The sequence below is a fragment of the Oreochromis aureus genome, linkage group 3, assembly GCF_013358895.1.
Source record: "Oreochromis aureus strain Israel breed Guangdong linkage group 3, ZZ_aureus, whole genome shotgun sequence".
Lineage (NCBI taxonomy): Eukaryota > Metazoa > Chordata > Actinopteri > Cichliformes > Cichlidae > Oreochromis > Oreochromis aureus.
In genome coordinates, this window is record NC_052944.1 from 56,740,198 (window position 1) to 56,761,408 (window position 21,211).

The 21,211-nt window shown below is 37.4% G+C and overlaps 1 protein-coding gene across 2 annotated transcripts in view; it reads right to left on the reverse strand.

Annotated features, from left to right (window-relative positions):
• Positions 1-21,211, reverse strand: part of npy2rl (neuropeptide Y receptor Y2, like) — a 70,972-nt gene that overhangs the window by 37,650 nt on the left and 12,111 nt on the right. The window contains exon 1 of one of the 2 annotated variants that reach the window (XM_039605255.1): positions 18,409-18,465. The exons of the other annotated variant lie outside the window; for it this stretch is intronic. The gene's annotated coding sequence lies outside the window, so the exon portion shown is untranslated. Of the gene's footprint in view, positions 1-18,408; positions 18,466-21,211 lie in introns of those variants that run through there. 2 annotated transcript variants of the gene reach the window in all.

Below are 21,211 nucleotides of genomic sequence, written 5' to 3' on the forward strand. Positions count from 1 at the left end.
TTATCTGATTTTGTTTCGCTTAATGCGCCTTGTAATCTGGTGCGCCTTATGGTCCGAAAAATATGGTAGATGTCAGCCATGAACTTTGACATTTCGAAGCTTCAAGGTTAGTGGTTTGGGTGTTTTTTTAGCCAGAAGGGACCGTACTGGGATGAGAGGGAGGAGTTCAAAGTTAACATGACAACATCAGCTAGCCAACAATCATGGTTTTCTCTGTGTTATTGAAGGATCTTTACCTTACCTATTTAGCACTATATAAATAAAACTGAAATGAACTGAACAGAACTGAATTGACTAATGGTGGATTAACCATTACAGAAACATAAAAAATGATTTTGGTAATTGCCAATACTGTTACTTTGGGCTGCTGCGGTATAAACCTTACATTGGACAATATATTAAGGACTCTAGTATTGAGAGATTTCGCAAGCAGTGAGGATAACTGACAGATAATAATATTAGACAGTAAGACAGATTGTTGTTCTTGACTGAACCTTTGCTTGGCTGTTATTTAGAATAGCTGGGATTCTTTGGCCAGTTTTTGTGTTGTGTCAAAATTTCAGGAAGAAGCCCTAAAACCCTAAAATATCCTAAAATGAAACTGAATTCGGACTTCTATAATTCATATCCGATGTCAACCACCGAATAAATAATATCACATCCTGATACAGATTTTAAAAAGATGCTAAGTAAAATAAGAGCAAAGGCCAAACCTGTTAGTTTCTAGTTATTTTATAGCTTTCTTCTCATTTAGTCACATCACAGCTAATTTTGGTTGTAACACAGAACTTCAACAGCACAACATAAAGGTCAGCCTTTAAAATGTAAATTAAAGCTTTCCGGTGCCAAACCTCCTGTGTAAGGTTTAAAATTAAAAAGAGCTGATGTGGAAAAAAATGGATCAAAGCACAGGCTTAAAAGACTAATAAGTGAAGTGTAGCTTCAACTGATGCCGGACCTCTGGCTTCTCTCGGTAAATGTGATGCATTCACTTCCAAAAATATCATATTTAAAGCCTCATGCCTGGTGACCAAAGTTTACATGACTGCTTTAATTAATGCCTCTCTCAAAGCCACATATAGTCCTAAAATACTTTGTTTGTTACTGAACACAGACAGAAGAGAAGCCTTCTCTATGCATCGCATGCCTGCTGAGATTTGCCTCCAGAAGCAAGAAACTAATTTGTTTCAGTTTAGACTCTTCACCTCTGGAGCCACGTTACAGTCAGAGTACAAACACTATCAAGACGCGTCTGTTTCTGCCTTTTCTCTGTGACTGCAGACATAAATCTTGCATCTGCACAAGGGGATGATTTCAAAAGGCTGCTTCTCATGAAACATGTCAACTTTAAACTTCTTTATTGTTGTGACAAACCATCCATGTTTTCCTGATTCCCAGACCTCAGTCCAATGTCTTTTAAGGTTGTTTGAAGGCTTTCCAAGAGTGGAACAGTAAAGCGCGGCATATTTCTGAATATTAGTGATTTTAAAGAGCATTTCTAAGAAGCAGGGGGAGTTTTTTTCCTTAGAAATTACTCTTTGTATTCTTTGGGGATGCCAAAGCAAAGATAATAATGTTAGCTAGTTCTACAGGATCATGATCGAGGAGCTGCTGATCTTGAGGAAACTGAGGCTGACCTGAAATCTGAAGAGTAATAAATTTTATTTAAAAAATTAAGAAATCATGGCTTTCATTGTGCACTTTAAGAATATCACAACATCAAAATCATGATAAAAATTAAGAAACAACAAATGGATATCAGGCTCTAATAATCACTTTTTTTGCCACATAATTTTCAATTGTTAAAAGGACTCACTAATATTGATTCACAATTAACTTTTATAAATAAAAGCTGCACTGAAAGCTTAAGACTAAGAGAAATGTTATGAATATACTAGCTGACCTCACACAGCGCAGACTTTCAGTACAAGTCCAGATCACAGGACCTACAGAAATACTCTGACAGTTCTGCAGTGGTTATGGTTGGAGGTACTAGTGATGGGCAGGAGTACAAAACAATATAACGCTTCTTGAGGCTTCTGTTGCTGTGATTTGGCAGTCTACAAATAAAACTGAATTGAACTGAATATAAATACAAAATCATTTTTAAAAAACTGCAATCTGTGCAACAAAACGATGGAGATTTTTATCACTCTGCTGCATCGGAGCAGGTGACACCAAAAGACTGGTGAAAAGACTCATAAAGTATTAACTTCCATAAATAGCATTCAACCTCTTCATACTGCCACATTTTCAAAACTAAAGTCTTTGTTCTAAATATATTTAGCAAATACATTTCCAATCCATAAAAATATCAAACTTTAAAATTATTAACACCCACTCTGGCTACAGATTGCAGTTAAGCACAACTCTTTTAGAGTATTTCAAATCCTGAACAAAACCGTGGCGTCTGAGCTTTTGTTGCCATTTGCGTCTTGGAAAGAAATGTCTCAAAGAGTGTTTATGGCTTAAGGACAGGTTCCATTTATTTTAAATGACAGGCTGTAAATGCACTCCTTCAAACACTTAAATGCCAGTGTCCGCGTTTTCGCTAAGCAAGGTGCCTTTAATATAATCTAAATAGTTTGACGGCTGCACGCCTCTTCTCACTGTAATTTGTCCTTTGTTTTCTTGCCAGCTCTGACAGAAACAGAGCAAATCCCCTTAATGTGTTTCTCCTCCTAATCTTCTCCTTACACCTTGTACAGCTGTTTACATTGTGAATCTATCACTCCTGACTAAACTCCAAATTTAACACTCTCTCTGTCTCTATCATTCTATATTGGCTGCACGTAGTCAAACACTTTGATTTCATTTAATTTTTGTCAAACTGCTTCATTGACATTCAACAGATGCTTCAGATCTTCTGAATCTCTCTGCGGATGACTGCCCCTCATTTATTTGTACAAGCTGGGTCAAATCAAAGAAAGGGAAAACTTCAAGTGGATGCATCTGTTCCAGAAGCAACGTATGCTGTAAACCAACCAGTTCATTCATACAGGGGTTCTTGGGGGTGTTTACATAAAACTCAGTGACCCAAAGAGAAACAAGGGTTAATAAAGCTCTCCTGACTCTGTCTGTCTGAGCACCATAAGCCTGGATTCCTGGGATAAGGCAGTATTGCAGTTTGAATGTTTTACAGAGCAAAGCAGCCGAGTGGAGCTGAGCGTGAAGGTGATAGGAGCAAATCCTTTGGTACTCTGGATAATCATGCAGTTTTTAAATAATGCCAATGTTACTCACTCATCCCTGCAAGTAACTTCTAAAGTTCTTATATATCAGAGATGTCAAACAGTCCAGGAGCCAGACCCGGCTGGCCAAAGGATGCATAAAGGATATCACTATATTTTGGAGCCCGAGGCTTGGTGTTGTAAGTCTTTATAATGTCATGGGACTCTGAGGTGATTTGGGAAATCTGACCAAGATACCTCTGCTGTCTGGGCTTTTCTGTGCATTTTGCCCTTTTGTCTACATGTAAATGGCATTATAGGTCACAGAAAATTGACCTTTTGAAAAAATGTGTTTTTGCATTTATATGTCAAAGGTGTGTGTCTTTAGCTCTGTTTTTGGTATAAGACTGTGTGCCCTGTTACTGTTTGCAGACTTCAGATTGTCCGACAGTTATATATGGTTTTAACTATGGGAACTACCACTGCCACATATGAGGCTGTCAGCCAGAAAAGGGTGGAATACTCGCTCCAAATTGGCGAGGGGTTTCTGCCCCAAGTGAAAGAGTTAAAGTATCTTGTGCATGACTATAACTATGTCTTATTTTGTTCTATAGCAATTTATTTGTAATGATTACTTTATTTATATAGCACATTTAATAACAACAAGATAAAGATAAAAAATAAAAAATTACACAGTAACAAATAACATCAGCAGATGTCATATCTCCCAGAGGTAACAGTGAATACAAAATAACATTTATCTGCATTGTTACCTGTGAATAAGCTGTAAATTTGAGAATTGGAGTTTTCTTTTCTTTTCTTTTTCTTTTTTAATGCAAAATACTTTTTTTTTTAACCTTCACTGCTGTTGTCTGAACCTCTGGCCTTTTGGTAATGGGCGCAAATCAATGAGCCAAACTGCAGTAACTCCCTTTCTGTCACTTTTACCTCTCTGTTTAACTAGCCCACAGTTCCCTCCGGGAGATATATTTCACCATTAGTAATCTGCTGTTCCTAAATAGTGGGACAGCTCTAGCTGAACTTGACAACTCTTTGGCTTAATGACTAATTACCTGGGTGACTGAACTTCTCATTCAGTTGTTAATCAATCCCCTAAATAACAGCCCCATTATCCCTACATACAGCCCTCATGTCAGTGGTTAAAAACAGGGTATAATGCCAAATGACTAAGCATTATGCCTCATACATATTCAGATCAAATAAGCACAGATCATATCGATGATTTAAATGCTGATGACTAAATGCGATAAAGCAAAAAAACTAAGGTTTCTATTGATTTCTAGAACAAGATAGTTTTAATTTACTGCATCTGAGCTGGTTATGACTCAATCATTTCAGCACTTTTCAACCAGGGGAGTTAATAATAAGCTAATTTATAACAACAGGCAGTAGACTTGCCAGATACCTCATAAGGACTAATTATTAAGAAATAAAGCATGCACCACTGCACACCAGCAGAGCAACAAAAATATTAAAATCCCGTTAATATGAAATGGAAGCTCTTTTGATTCAGTGGCTTTATTTAAACATAATATCAATATTGCACAGGAAAGAGATTTAACCTATATATACTGAACTATATTTAATTTCCTTACTATTGTGATAGCCTATGTCATTTGACCACGATGCTAGGCTTGAGCTGAAGAAAAAATTAAACTTCACATAGTTCTGAGATAACTGACAATAGTATATAAATAGTATATAAAGAGTTTTAACACCTATCTATTTTTTGCATTTGGTAGAAGGTGCTGTGAGTGCTGAGTATCTACTTTTTGTGATGAGCTGAGCGTACGCTCAGCACCCTTACTTTCCTCTACCTTGATATTATATGCTCTTTTCCTTACCGTAAAAAACACCTTGAGGGTATTGCAAATAGCCTCAACGGCAGACAGAGCAAAACATGGGGGAAATATGGCTGAATATTGGACATAGACTAGACGACTGTCTAATAAAGTCTACCTGCAAAAAAAGGAACTGTAAATATGAAATGGGTTTGAACTCATAGTTGGAGTTAAAGGGTTAATTGCTTATGTGACAGAAGGTTTGTGCATCTTCAAAAATGTTGAAATTCATGGGATGCATTAACAATATATTGAAGTTGAAAAATGCTGGTGTGATTTGTCATCAGGTGCCAGCATAGAAACTCCTCCACCAAAAAAGGTTTTCAATGCAAAATAGTCCATACAGAGGCAGAAGTCGTCACCACCTTTTAAGAACTCCTAAAAGTGCCAGGGTTTTTTTGGACTAACATACTAAGTCAAAACTCTTGTTAAAAGTGAGGGAGTTTCCTTGTGGGTGTTTCTGCTTTCCTTTTTTTTCAAAAGCATCCCTTTCTGCTGTGACATAGCTTTAAAAAACTGCAATAAAAACAAAAGTTACAAGAGTCACAACAAGCTCACAACTCCCATCAAATGAAAAGAGAAAAGATTTAGACAAAGGAGACACCCTGAAGCCTGTGACACTTTAACACAGGAAGTCACACCATTTCTCTTTGCTGCCGAGCAGGAAATGACACGGTCTGAGTCACAGCTAAGGTCAGAGAAAAAGATGGCAAGGAGCGTCCCAGTTATGTGGTCAGAAAACAGAAACAGAGCACAAGGGAGTGTTTCTAATTCCCCTTTTTCCCCACCCCAGTTTCAACTGAGAATCAATCACTGAGCCTTTAGAGTGCTGCTCATTAGGGAGGATTTGATGGGATCGCATCACTGTGAAGTCACAATCAGGCCGCTGGACATAAGGCCAGATGTCCACTTCAATCCACATCAGTCCAGCAAAGCAGTCTGACGACAGAGATGAAAGAGATTGAAGATCTAAGACAAGAAACACAGACTCTTTTCTTTAATGTTGGACTAAAACATAAAAAGTATGAAGTACTTTTAAATATTAAATCCTATTTAAACAAAATGTCAAGCACTCAGACACAACAATCACCGAAAATAAGTGGACAGGTTGCCAGTACACCTGTCTCTGTCTCTGTTGTAAAGATTTGAGGAATGTCATCCATCAAAGGAGTCCACTTAACGTCAGTGTTTCAGTAAACTTAAATTAGGACCCAAAAATAAACACTGCTAACTGCATTGGGGAATGAGGATTACATTTTGAGCCCAAGTACGTGAGTCAAACCTTTGACCTCACAGCAGCACTATAGAGAGACTGTAAGTGTTATACAGGTTAACAGAATTCATGGAAACCATGAATTTCTGATCTAAATACTGCTGACCACCCATCTGGTAGATGTTTCAGAAAAAAACAAGAATATCGACCACTATAGAAAATAATGGACAACCAATGCCAATGAGGTTAGTAGTCTAGGAATCATGAATGTCTGGACTATGTTACAATACATCAAGTAATAAAGTCAACACTTGAGAACAGGCAAAGTTCTTACAATTAATGCATATGTTACAACATGTTTCTGAACCAAAGACCAAAGATCTTAGTGACTCCTAGAAACCTGATGGGGAAACAAAGTTTAGAATACATGTCCTGGGACATGTAAAGGATCTCTGCACTTTACATTTGTAAACTAAATTAAACTACATTTAATCTGACAGTTAAAACTAAATTTAACTGTCGGGCTAAGCACAAAATGCCAGCCTCAGAGTGGTGAAACATACGGAGTAGCAGTATCATTAGGATGCTTCCCCTGGACACCATGAATTTGTTCCAGTGGTTTTGAGTGACCAGTCAGAATTTTGATCTAGCTGTAGGAGTCAGAGAATTACAAAACTTGTGAAATTGAATCCTCTGGGTACAATGAATGCCTGATCCAGATTTCACAACGGTCCATTCAATAGTAGTGTTGTTTCAATAAAAACAAAAATCATGACCACAACAGGAAACCTACAGCGGCTTGCAAAAGTATTCGGCTCCCTTGAACTTTCCCACATTTTGTCACATTACAGCCACAAACATGAATCAATTTTATTGATTGAGAATGGTTAATCTTCTGGAAACTATGAATATAAAGAACCAAAGTCAGAACAATTGATCAAGACAACTATCAATATCAGCGCTAAGCTTTCAATCCTCTGGAAACAAAATCAGAACTAAATTTCATCACAGGCAGTCCAGCAGTTGTTTTACTGTCACTTCATGCATACAGACATATTGGAGCACTACAGTCATTAGTGTGCTTCTTCTGTAAAACCATGAATGCTGGGACTATGCATGTGTCAGTCCATCGAATCAACAGTTCAAAAATGTGGTCTTCCTATTTGACCAAAGCAGGAATATTTTAGAAACCATGAACCCTTCTAATAAACATGATTTGTCCTCAGAGAACAATTAGTTATGAGGAACACATTTCAGCTAAATGCTGTTTTATCATCATATAAATGTAAATGAAATATTCCTATTACTAGAAAAACTTTCAGAAAGCTCAGTCTTCTAGTAGTTAGGCTTAAGCCGAAAGAGAAAATTAACCTCATCGTCTTGGTACCTTTTCAAGAATCGGTAAATTTAAATGTTTTAAAGACAAATATCTGGCGGTATGCTTTCTGTAGATTTCTATAGATGTTAAAAATGGTCAGCAGTGTGCACTGTCGAATGTCACCCTGAGGAAGAAGGTGATCTCTCTGACCCTTAAGAATGGCAAAAATCAAAAGGTAGAATATTAAACACGACATCCGCTCTGTACTAAAAGTTGGTAAATTCGAATCTGCATTGATCTTTGGTGACCTACATAAGAAATGCATCAGGGAAAGAGCTGAGCTGCACAAGGTTCTGTAAATTTAATCAGAAAGGAGACCCTGAAGACAGCATGCCAGGAGAACCATGAATTACATTTCAGCTAAAATAACAAGAGCAGGAAGTGCTGATGACAGGGAAACAGGCCAAAAACCCCAAACTGTGAACAAACTCATGAAACACACTGTCAGAAAGTCACTTGATGTTTTATGTTTCTGGTATACAACAACAAAACTGGCGAACATAACCTAAAAACATTCCACCCGAGCCTTTCCAAAGCTGCTCCCACACCTTCAGCATTTAAATTATTAAGACAAATCAGAGAATAAAGACAATGCAAAAGATAAAATATTTAAAACACTGCTCGGAGTTCATCCTCTGGGGCATTATGAGCCGCCATGAAGCCACCTAATCTAATCAACCAGCTGTCAGTCAAAATGCCAGGTATTGTATGTCCTTGTGATATAATCTTCCAGCTGGCAGTGCTTAAAATGGGAAATATGTGCTCTGAAATAACAGAAATAATCACAAACGTTCTCCGCCTTAACACATACAACCCCCATTAAATACAAATGTATGTTTTTCCTTTGCAATACAGCTTGGAAATCCTTGGGATTTTAGAGATTGGCAGCTTTTTCAAGCTTGCATCTACTTACTGAGCTGGTAATGCTCCCGTTTTAAAGAGCTGTGTTTTTTAAAGTGTTCATCAGAAGGCTGTAGAAATGCACTTTCAGATATTTGTCAGGAAACTAGGAAACTGGTAGGAATCCTGTTGAAATCTTTGAGTTTTGCACTTTGGTTCACTTCGTTTTCGCTCAGAAAATGTACTCAGAAACTGCTTTTCATTTGGTATGTTAAGGACAATATGGTGGTTTGGATTAAATGTGATTCCAGCTTTTGTGTAATTTGAGGAAGGAGGGAGTGCTGACACACATGTTCACCTGATAATTCAAGCATCCAATCAGTCAGCAATGTGGGACCACATTTTTCACTCTTCACAACACACCACAAGTGCGTCGAGTTGATTGGGCAACACCAACACAAATACTTTAGTTCCTCTGCTGTCAGCTGAGAACAGAGATATGGGTTGCAATGGGCATGAAAGAAAAACACCAAAACAGTTAAAGATGAAAAAAATTAAGCCAGGTCTGATAATTTTGCACATCTGTGGACGGTGTAGACATTGGCCAGAATCAGCAGCCAATATCTGGTCCCAGCCTGACTGGTATCAATAATCCAGGCTTACTGCTTTTGGTGTAATGGTGTGGGGGATGGCTTTGTGGCCCACTTTGTAATTGCAATCAGTAATCACTTTGAATGCCACAACCTATCTGGGTCTTGCTGCTGCTACACATGTACATCCATGTATTTCCTGGCTTCTTCTAGCAAAGATAATGGGCCGTGGCACAAAGTCAAACTGCAGCAATGTTGTGACTTATCATGTTGACATGGAGTAGAATTTTAAAGAAAGCCTTTCAATGGCCAATAGTAACTGAAGTCGGGCAAAGAAAGTCATGACCATGATGTGAATGCTAATCAGAAATTCCTGAAGTGAGTATGCAATTACTAAAACTGCTGAGTCATTTCTATGTTGAAAAGAGCCTGAAACCTGAAAGAATGATTTAAAACAGAGAGAAATGGGCAACACACAAAAATAAGCTAAGTAGGGGAATTAAACCAACAAGACAAAGAAATATATTCCCAAATTGGTGAAAACTGAAACAGCAGCCGGCAGCTTTTGTACAAAATCCCAGCACTTCATTAAACTTTGATATATAACATTAAGAACTGCAGAGATATCACTGTGTGGCTGGAAATCTGTCAGTAACATAATGTTTGGATATGGAAAACACTACGTAGCTAATAATTACAATTTTTTCTAATTTTCATTTGTAACTGAAATGTTTTCCTCACAAACTGAAGAACAGCTTAGCTTGAATATAATTAACATTTCAGTCACCCACTCAGTATCAGTGAATCCAAATGCCACCATTGTCTAAATGTCAGAATAAAGCTGCAGGTGAAATTAAAGAAATTATCTGTGACATTTACATGTCACTGAATAAATAACCTTCTTTCATAGATCTTATAGTTTGTTAGATATTTGTGATGTTCACTGAATGCCAGCTATCCTGCAGGAAAAAAGGGTGGCGGGATTATTATTATTATTTTTTAACAGTCATTTGTTTGGAATCAATTAAGGAAAGAACACGTGGGAAATTTGTTAGAACATGGTTGCAGAGTCTAATTACTAATACGTTAGTTATAAAAAATTACGAGAAGAAAAAGATAAGAAAGAAAGAAACTCAGAATGAGCAGAGCTGCTGTAACAGGCTGCCGCACACGGGGGGTGCTGGAAGTTGTGAGTTGCTGTAGTTATAAGTTATAACAATTATTGTAAAATCTATCCCGTTTTTAATTATAGATTTTTGGGCATGCAGTCTTCCAAAAAAAAAAAAAAAAGGGAATTAGGAAAGGAAATAATGTACATTTGTATTTGAAGAGATAATTTTCAATTTAAAAAAAGAAAACCTTTGTTTTTTTTTTAAGATTTGATTTGGTCTCCACCATTCACGCTTCATCTTTCTTCGCCAAACCTATAACTGCAACTTTAACCTGACAAAAACAATTAGTTTTAACCCAACCCATGGCCTTTAATGATTTACTTTTCTTAGAGGCTAAAAACATAAAAAATGTCTTGGCTTAGCAGGATGTGACGATTGGTGAAAAGTTTTGGTTTCTGCAGAGAGAAGAAATATTTGAAGATGTGAAATCAAACATGAAATTTCTCATTATTTGTTTTCCTAGTATTTGCCCACAAAAGATAGGACTAAAAAAATGCAACCTGCTGATGGCATCAGATGAAGTCAAAGCATCAGTTTTTGACAACTGTTGCTCGGAAGACAGATACAAATCTGCACAAAGTTAGTATGCAGAAGTGTCAAACAGAACAAACACTTCCAAGCAAATCCACTAGTAATTCTGGAGCAACAAGGGTGGTAAATCACAGGGCTGCGAGGGAAACAAACCACAGATTTATCAAGTCATGAAAATCAATAGTAAAACTTTTAGTTGTGTATTTGTTTCTGGTTTTGTGCCATTATTTGTTTGTTTTAATTGTTGTTGTTGTTTGTTATTGGTGACAGCTTATATGACAGAAAAAAAAAACAATGAATAATGTATATATAAGCAATGCCCACCACCCACACTGACTGACAATGCAAAAATGAGAGCCGAGTTACAAAAACACAAACAGAAATGAAATAAACCACACGTTGCTTAATACCCTAAGAAGCAATCACCTGAACATCATCTTCAGTTCAGCTGTGGTCCAGTCTTATTCATGTATAAATCACTGCCTGATTGGATGGGCCAAATGAGAGCCCGTGGCTCATATTCTTCAGTTTTTGGGACTGAGATTCTCTGCTCGACACACAGTGTGAGGATTAGTGTCACACTGATGATTACAGATGGAGAGACAAGCTGCTCTCTGGCACACACTAGCCTCTTATATCTTTCTCACCCAAGCACCAAAACCCATTTCAGCAAAAATCAACTGTTGAAAATGAGCCTGACTGTTAAAAATATACTTTGCCTGTGTGGTTAGTGAGATTCAAGCAGCTGTTTATCATTAGCACCTCCTGCTTCTGTTGTTCTGTGTGAAGAACATAGACAGATTTCTATAGCTGGAGCCAAAACCTTTTCAAGCCTAGTTCTCCTGATTAACGCTAGTAGGAAAATGGGTATCACAGTGCCACAGTGTTTTTCCCAAATATTAGTCAAAGAACACTTGAAAAACCACACATTTATTCCCATCACAGCAAGTATTTCAAACTTTTCTTCTGAAAGAATTTACAATGAAAATACAGAGACTACATGTTGCGCAGTAACAAATGGGGTCTCGTCCAGGATTCTGGAGGTTTCAGAGAGGGTAATGCACCAAAGCCCTCCTTGTGATTGCTCCAGAAGAGAAGACCTTTTGCCTTCGAAGTAAAAGTTATGCCTTGCTACTCCTTGTTTCTAAAGGTGCAACAAACTACTATTTGTAGTTTGTTGCACTTTAAGTTTTGCTGAGTATTTTCAGATTGTTGACATCTTCCATGAAAATTGTGTCTGACAGGGATCAAAGCAGCCACAGGGAGGTTTTCACTACAGCACTGCATAACTGTTTGAAACCTATTACATCTACCCACAGCTGGCAACATTCAACAACCACTCACCAGCCACCAGCCTGGGAATACACATGTATGCACCTAGTGACCAGTGGTTACCAAGTCCGTGCGTCAGTGCAGTCTTAAAGAAAGATGAACTGTGTTAAAGTTTAGCATTGATTTACTCCAAATTCCTCTGAGTCCCATTCAAAATGCAGCTGAAGATGATAATCATGTATAATTTGAGGGGAAAACACTTAATTTCATTAAGAAACTAAAGCCTTCCAGTGATTGATTGTGAATTACGTGAAGCATCTGAAGGCTTGTTACTGCCAAACACTCAGTACAGTGATGCGCATTTATACTTTATGCTTTTTCTGCTCACGCTCTCTGGGACGAGGACAAAAATAGAGGTGCTGCATGTGACAGAGAATCTTAAAAAAAGAGAGATGAATAAATCAGCGAATGGTGATGTGCAGCTAAATGGAGACAGAGAGAGAGAGAAAGCATCAGAGTGAGCCTCAGACTGAGAGGCTGAGTATCTATGTACGAGTGGAGGCCAGAAAATACAAAAGCATGTTTAACATTTGGGGGATTTTGTCAACACTGAGCAGAACTGACAGAACAACTCTGAGGCTTTTTTTTGGCTAAATGTAAGCAGCACAAATACTCAACCTTTTAAAGTACAGCTATCCTCTCAGTCTGAATCAGTTATCTGTTCAGTATTTATTGTATACTCTTATCCAAACAGAGTGAGAGACCGAGCCCTCTGGGACGAAGTTGTAGTTATGCACAGTATAGTATAACTTTCACAGCCTTTCTCGGAGACTCTTCAACACTTTCAGATAAACAGCGGACAAAAATAATTGGAGTCAAACTGAAGGTCTGACGGCCAAAAAAAAGCTGTCCCTATTATTTTCAGCACACAACAATCTCACAGGCAATAGTTAGGCACACCAACACTTCGGGCCACTGCCCTGTTTCCAGTCTGGCAGCCTCTGCTTCTTGTTCAGCTCATGTTCCTCATTTGCTTTCCTGCTGCTCATGAGTGGGGAACAGTAGATGAGGACTGGCTAATCGGTGAGGTCGAAGATTATCCTGACCCCAGCTACGCGTCCCAAGATGTGCAGTTACTAATGAAAGACCAAAGAAAAAAAGATCTGTCCTGGTGAGACAAAGGAAGTTTAAAATGTGGGTATAATTCAACCATTTAGATAATATTGGTGCTTAAAGTTAGGGGTATGGTTAAAGATGGTCACTTCTGGCTCCAAGAAACCAGCATGGCAACCTAGGGGGGTGTCTGATTAATGGGGTTTTAATTTAATTTTTCTTATTTATGAATTTTCTTGGTGTGATCATTGATCATAAGGCCTTTTGGAAATCACACATCACGCAAGTGAGGGGAAAGTTAGCACGGGGCATTGCTGTCTTAAGGAAAGCAAAACAATTTCTGGATAGGAAAACATTGTATATGCTATACTGTGCTTTACTGTTACCACACATGAGTTATTGTGTAGAGGTTTGGGGAAATACATATAAAAGTAATATTCAGACTATAATCATAATGCAGAAAAGGGCTATTAGATTAATAAATCAGGAGGGGTGTAGGGCTCACACAAACGTGCTCTTTATTAAGACACAAGCTATAAAATTCCAGGATCTGGTGAAGTTTAAAACAGTGCAAATAATATATAAGGCAAAGAAGGGAATGCTCCCAATCCAAATAAGTAAATGGTTCTTAGAGAGAGAAGGGAGGTATAATTTTAGAGGGAAGTGGAATTTAAAATTACAAAGAGTAAGAACATCTTTGAAAAGGATGTCTATTTCAATAGCAGGAGTTAAATTCTGGAATGAGTTAAAAGAAGAAATAAAGGTCAGTAGTGATATAAACCAGTTTAAAATAAAAGTAAAAAAAAGAAATATTAAATAAGTATAAGAATAAAGAAAATGCAATTAACCCAAGACAGCAGTCAAAGTGATGTTTATTTTCTTTTGCAAATGAGTAAATCTAAATATAGTTTTTGTTGAATATGAGAAAATATTTTTTGTAATGTTATGTTTTAAGCTGAAACCATTGTATAAGTTTTTGTTGTTCAAATTTAGATGATGGGGAAATGATTAAGATGTAAACCTAAGGGGGTAAGGCTAAATAAGTATACACTTCTGCCTACTCCTTTTCAAACAACTGCAAGGAATGATATTGTGAGATGTTGGTGAATGTATATGTTTGAAATAAAAATGAACTGAACTGAAATAAAGTTGGAGCTGAACTGGAGAAGGACCATTTCGGTCTTTGTGGTATTAAATTGCTAAATGTAACATTTTATTGTATATTTTTTTTAGTGCTGACAGCGTTAATCTCGTTAAAATGACATTAACACCATAACATTAACACAGAAAATCTCCGTTAGCGCGGATCGCCCTGTGCTTGGGGCTAGATGGCATCAACGCGTTAGTGCGGTTAGCTCGTTAATGCATTAGTACCGTGCAGCACCGTGCAGCCCCATGCAGGGGGCGATCTGCCAGAGATTTGCCGGGTAATGCGGTTATGGCGTTAACGTCATTTTAACGAGATTAATGCTGACAGCACTAATTTTTTTGCATTGTTGGTTTGGCATAGGTTTGCAAATAAAATACTGAGTGAAATACTAAGTGAACAGATATTTTTCAGCTATACAAAGCAGAAGATTGAAAAGAAAATTTTAGTACGGCTACAATCTTGGTTAATCTCTGTTATATAAACATGGCTGCCCCTGGTGCTGATGGAAATCACGACAATTTTATTTTGTATCATCTAAAGCTGAAACTAAACTTCAAAAGAAAAAAAACACAAAAGAAAACATTATCAGTATCAATTCAATTTTATTTATTTATCAAATTAATTTTATATATATTATTAATAATAGTTCTAACAGTTGCTCCATTGTGATAATACTGCTGTGAAAGTCATCTTCTACTTCTACTTGTGTTCTTATTTGTGATTTTATTTCTTTGGAGGGGAGAGGCTTCAGAAGTGCGACAAATCAGATGTGGCAGTCAGAAGGTCTGCATACACCCACACAAACCTGGTAAGAACTCTTATCAGGTAAGAGGTTTTGAAACAGGAGATACATGTGGGAAGAGAAGAATCAGAAGAAGTCAGGGAGAAACAAAGGAGGGAAAAAATGAGACAAACCTTAATAGAAGATGACAAGAAAGAAAGGAGAGGAATGAAATGACAAGAGGAAAGAGAGAATGAAAGGAGGTAAAGACAAAACACAACAGAGAGGAGTATGAGAAACAAAGAAAAGGACTGAAGTGTGAATAATACAAAGCGACTGGAGATGGCGTGTACGAGCAGATTTGAAGCTATGCTGCTGGATTTGTGCAGCTGCTCACATGCTCCTCACCTGCAGGCCACCTGTCTGACAGTCTGGGATTTATCAAGGCAATAAAGCTGAGATGGACTGAAGTGAAATTAAACAAGGGAAGGAGGGAGGGGAGGGAAAAGTCTAGCTGCAGGATGTAAATGTCAGCTCTACCCACTGGGAAAAATCCTTCGAACTCAGCTGAGACGGGAGATAAAAAGGAAAAGACGTCTATTTACTTTTACGCTAACAACTATTTTGGTGCTTTGTGTATTTTTCTGTTGAATTAAAGTGTTTAAGATTTATGATTTTTATAACATCTGCACAGCTGCTGTTTACACAGAAAAGTACATTTCTGCTGGGGACTTAATCCTCCTCTGTACCCAGAGGGACCTTATCTGTTGGTCTAATAAAAGGCGATTCACAACCCTCCAACAGTACCTTGGGGGTGATTTCGCCTTCAGAAGGTATAAGGAATTATTATGTTAAATAAAATACATTTTAAAACCTTGCAGTTTAATTCAAGAGGTTTATTGAGGTAGAAAGTGGATACAAATACTAATTTTTCAATTTAAGAAGTAATGACAACCTAGGAATAATGGGTAATGTTAATCTATTAACATTACTCAGGTCACCATCTATCATCCTATGTTAGGGTCTTAGTTATGTTAACATCCAGCTCTTTCAATAGAATTTTCTCCTATTTAGAGAAAATGGAAATGCTTCTAACACAAATCCAAAACAACAAAGTTAAGCAATTAGACTAGGATTGTGACATATCAGACACATATCAGATTTATTCATGGTGTTCCCCAAGGCTCTACCTTTGGTCCCCTGTCTTTCTCTATATAATGCCTTCTATGATAATTCCTTCCAGATTCTCAGTTAAAATATGTACATTTTGCTGGCATTTGGTCAAAGTAAGAAGACCTCTAAAGTTCTAGATGGTTATCATATCATTTTATATATCATTTCTCATCAAATTTTCTTTCTCTGTCTTGTTTTCCATCTTTCTGCTTGTTTGATATCTCCATTTTTTAATGTCTTTATGATCATATGGGATTTCAAATTATGTTTAGGTGGTTTTATTTCTCAATTTGGTGATTTGTGCTTCCTTGACATCTAGTTTTGTCTCATTTTCTTATTATTTTATGGCAATTTTGTAATTCTATGCCTGTTATTTGTAATTTGTGAGGTTTATGTCTGATTTTGTTCTCATTTTTCCCATTATACTAATTTTCTCTAATTTTCCTCTAATTTCTCTAAATCTCCCATTTTGCCAAATTGCATGTGTTTGTGCTCATTATGCTCAGTTAAGATCAATATTTTGTCATTTTGGCTGCTCTTTATGGAGTTATTCTGCTTCAGTCTCACAATTATATTAATTGTTTAATGTTATTTTTTTCATTTTTTTGTATGTCTTTTGCCAATTTTAACTCAGTTTTGAAATTTGCAAAATGTGGGGTAATTTCATGTTTGATTGCACCCATTTTATAACTGATTTTAGTCATTTTTGATCTCCTGTTGCCCATTTCGGTCATTTTGCCTTTAACCTTTCAGTTCAACTCAATTATTTATTTATATAAAATTATATATATACATATGTATATAAAATTCATGGTTCGGTTCGGTTCCATACTTTGGTGTCACGGTTCAATATTTTTTCGATACAAAAAAAATGTTCATGCCTTTTTAATTTGTCATTTATTAAAATTATAAATATATATTTTAACTCAAAAGTACAGTTTTTAAATTTAATGTTGCTGAAATAACAAAATAATAATAAAAAAATAAATCTATCTGATCGAGAAATCGCTCATCTTTGAAAAAGAGAGTTTATTACAGAGAAATGGCTCTTTCCAAAATAAAAGCTATACTATACGCTTCTTCTGGGCTATATTCTCAGCAGCATATTAAACATATCAGGTCCCCATAAGGAGAATCATGTGCTAACGGCTGTCTAAATTGTAGCATGCGTGCTTGTTGTTTTTGTCTGCTTCCACTTGTCTTTGCACTAGGATGATGTCGGTGTAAATGTACAGTCATATTCGTTGTGTTCCCACTAGTGCTGTCAGCGTTAATCTTGTTAAAATGACATTAATGCCATAACGCGGCAAATCTCCGTTAATGACTTACTGCGGATCGCCCCGTGCGTGGGGCTGGACGGCGTCAACACGTTAACAAGCTAACTGTGCTAACGCACTAGTTCCCACCAATTGAGCATTGCATGGCACATCTGACATACTGTTTTACTTTTGTCCATGACGCGCTTACCATCAGGGTCATGCTTCACATGAAAACCAAGATAGTTCCAAACGCCAGATCTGAATGAGGGTGGGGGAGGTTCAATTTTGGGTAGCATTGAGGCAGTTGCCATGTTACAACGAGCTTAGCTGCTAGCTTGCGCTGCGCTCAGTGGATCTGCACTCGACAGTGCAGCCTAGGCGGAGTAGTCGAACGCAGATCCACTGAGCGCTCAACACAGACAGCATCGTCAGAAGAAAAGTTGATAAAATAAATAAAAAATTTTGTATTGCTCAATACATATGCGTACCGAACCGAAAGCACTGTATCGAACGGTTCAATATCGATACGAATATTGTTGCACCCCTAATATATATATAGATAGATAAATAGATAGATCTCTCTCTCTCTCTACATATATATTCACTGAGATTCTGTTTAACGATTCGATTCTTTATCGATTCTCTTATCGATTCTTTTTTTTTTTAAAAGGAGAACACTAAGGTCGATTAGCTTAGAACTTTGTTTTATATCTTCTCTTTGAACAAGATATAAATTTAGGAGTAACATGGCCTTACAAACCCAACAGTGAGATCTTAAGAGATCCAGCCTATGGCTCTTCAATGGGGTGTCACAGGGTCCCCGGGGGAAAAAAAATTGTAAATGTAAAATAATAAAATAAATATTCTTCTGTAGCAATAACAAAGTATAACATAAATTATTCTGTAGCAATTACACAAGAATATCCAGTAATGTCCCTGCCTACAATTAAACACATTCACTTACCGAAAATCGGTGCAAGCCTTTTACCACAAACTTAGTCACTGCTCGGTGACATTCATCTATCCTGGCCTGAAAGGAGACACTACCGGTAGACTGCAGCGAGAACTGCCAGCGAGCGCCAGCCAGACTCTGTCTGTCTCTCTCATCATGGTCACCTAAATGCACAGTAATGGCAGGTTTTGTAATAAGGCAGATCACGCTAACATAATATGCACTGTTAGTTGATTATTTACCTGCCGCATTAACGGGAGAGGACGTGCAAACCGCTGCTGCTGGGTTGAGATTCACGAGTCCGGAGCGAAATTAAAAACACGACATTCATTTGGGGTTATCATGTGTTTTGTGAGCAAATGCTTTTGCATATTCGTAGTGTTTCCTCCCTTAAATGAAATATCTACTTTGCAAGTATTGCAAGTTGCCCTGTTGTCATCCGTTCTCGTAAAGTATGACCAAACTTTTTAGCGTTGTTTCCTGCCAGGTAAATGATGCTCCGCAACGCGGTGACGTCATTCGGGGCGACTGGAATCGATAAGGGAATCGATTGCAAAAATGGCAAACAATTCCAAGGAATTGAAACAGTGGGAACCGGTTCTCAACAAGAACCGGTTTTCGATACCCATCCCTAGTCAGGTGTCAGGTCATTTTGCTCTTTTTAGGTCTCATTTTGGTCATTTTGGATCTGGAATGGCTTTGTCTCATTTTGGCAGTATTTGTCTCATTTTTGTGTCAATTTTGGGGGTGTTTTCTGTTGTTTCTATTATACTTTCATTTTGTATGTGTTTTGATGCTGTGTCTTCTTTAATAACCACTTTGTAAGACAGCTTTGGAATGTAAAAAAAGTTCAAATGATTCACCTAATTTGCAATTGACCTTTCACTTGTATTGTTAAGGTAGGAGCTAAGCAGTTAACAGGGACTACACAGATATAATAAAAATGCACCAAATAACATCTGCATAAAAAGACAGTCAGGAAGAAAACATACAGGGAAAGACTGAAAGAAACGGGTCAGGTAAAGTCATAAACCTCATGGAATCAGTGAGTGATTTTAAAGGTAATAAAAATGAGATGCAAAGTTCAAAGCCATGTTTACAACATATTTACAAACCATAAACATATAATCACACAAAAGCAAACACACATAAACTGAGTGAATATATGTGGACTTATTAAAAGAGTGAAGTCGTTGGTTGTACGACTAATGGAGCACTAACAGCCCCTGTGAGTGTGGGTGGTAATAGTTTGTTGATAAGGAGATAAACATGCGGTTTTATGGTTGAATGTTGCAACCAAGTCAGCCGTAAGCTCAGTAATAATGTCAGCTTTAATGAACTCCTCTGAAAAAGAGGAAGACGAGTATACAGTATAGAAAGAGGATTAACATAAATCAGAAAAGGGACAAGATAAGGGTGGCCAATGCAGGGAAACAAGCTGGAGGAAATGTGGTGGAGTGGATCGGGCAGGTTGTTCTGCTACACAAACAATTTTACAACTTTGACACAATGATAAAGCAATGTGATATGTATGGTATGATATGGTATCATGTGCAATGTTGTAAAAACAATAGTTTAATTAACTCCATCCCGGGTTGAAAATTCTCCAATGTAAATGGCTTGCTGCTCTTTTTATTCTCTTTTCGCATACTTTGAGCTGTGTGTTGCATAAAGAAGAATAAAAAAAGAAAGGAAGAGATGAGGAAGAAAGGGTATTAGAGAAATGAACAAATGAAGCCATGTGCAACCATGCTCTTCGATTATCTGATTGCTGACATGTACAAATTTAAATGAGACCTCTTAATTAACCTGCCTAGCTCATTTTGTTTTCTCTCCTCATTCAGACTGACAAGACGCTCCGACGGGCACGAGGACATCATCACGAAATAATGTCTGAGAGAACAAATCAAATTGAACGTTCTGTAATAATGCAAATGAGATGCAAATGATCAGCACTGCATATCAAGCAGCGTATTAAACACAGAGAATGATGAAAAACTCATCCCAGAACTGATTCACGTGCACATATATGATAACATTCATGGTTAACACTTTGCAAAAGCCAAGAATAATAATTTAACAAAGAGTCTTAAATTCATTTCACACCTATCTCATACTAAATTAAGACTTTCAGATTAAAAAGATTAATTTTATTTAACCCAAAAGTTCATGTAAATTCAGCAATTACTAACCGTTTAAAAACAAATGGATTACTTATAGACACTCACCAGTCTTAGGTACACCAGTTGAACTGCTGATATATGCAAATATCTAATCACATCACATGGCATTAAATCTGTACATCCAGCCATGTAGATGTGGTCAACATCATGTGCTGCAGTTTAAAACTGAGCATGAGAATGAGGAAGAAAGGTGATGTAAGTGACTTTGAACACAGCATGGTTGTTGATGCCAGACAGGCTGATCTGTATATTTACTGGGATCTTCCCACAAAGCCATCTCTCGGGTTTACTGAGAATGTTCCAAATAAATAGAAGATATCCAGTGAAAATGCCTTGTTGATGCTAGAGGACAGATGAGAATGGCCAGACTGCTTCATGCTGATGGGAAGACAACAGTAACTCGAATAAGCACTTGTTACAACCAAGGTGTGCAGAAGAGCATCTCTGAATGCAAAATACATCAAACCTTGAAGCAGAACAGAAGATTAGACAAAGATTAGACATTATCAGTTTGCATGAAGACATGCTGTTTTGTGGAGCACTACCAACACAACCCACCACTAATGAATGACAACTACTTCACTGAGATCGACCTGGACTGGCAGAACTGGGTTGCGCAGTGATGGTGCAGC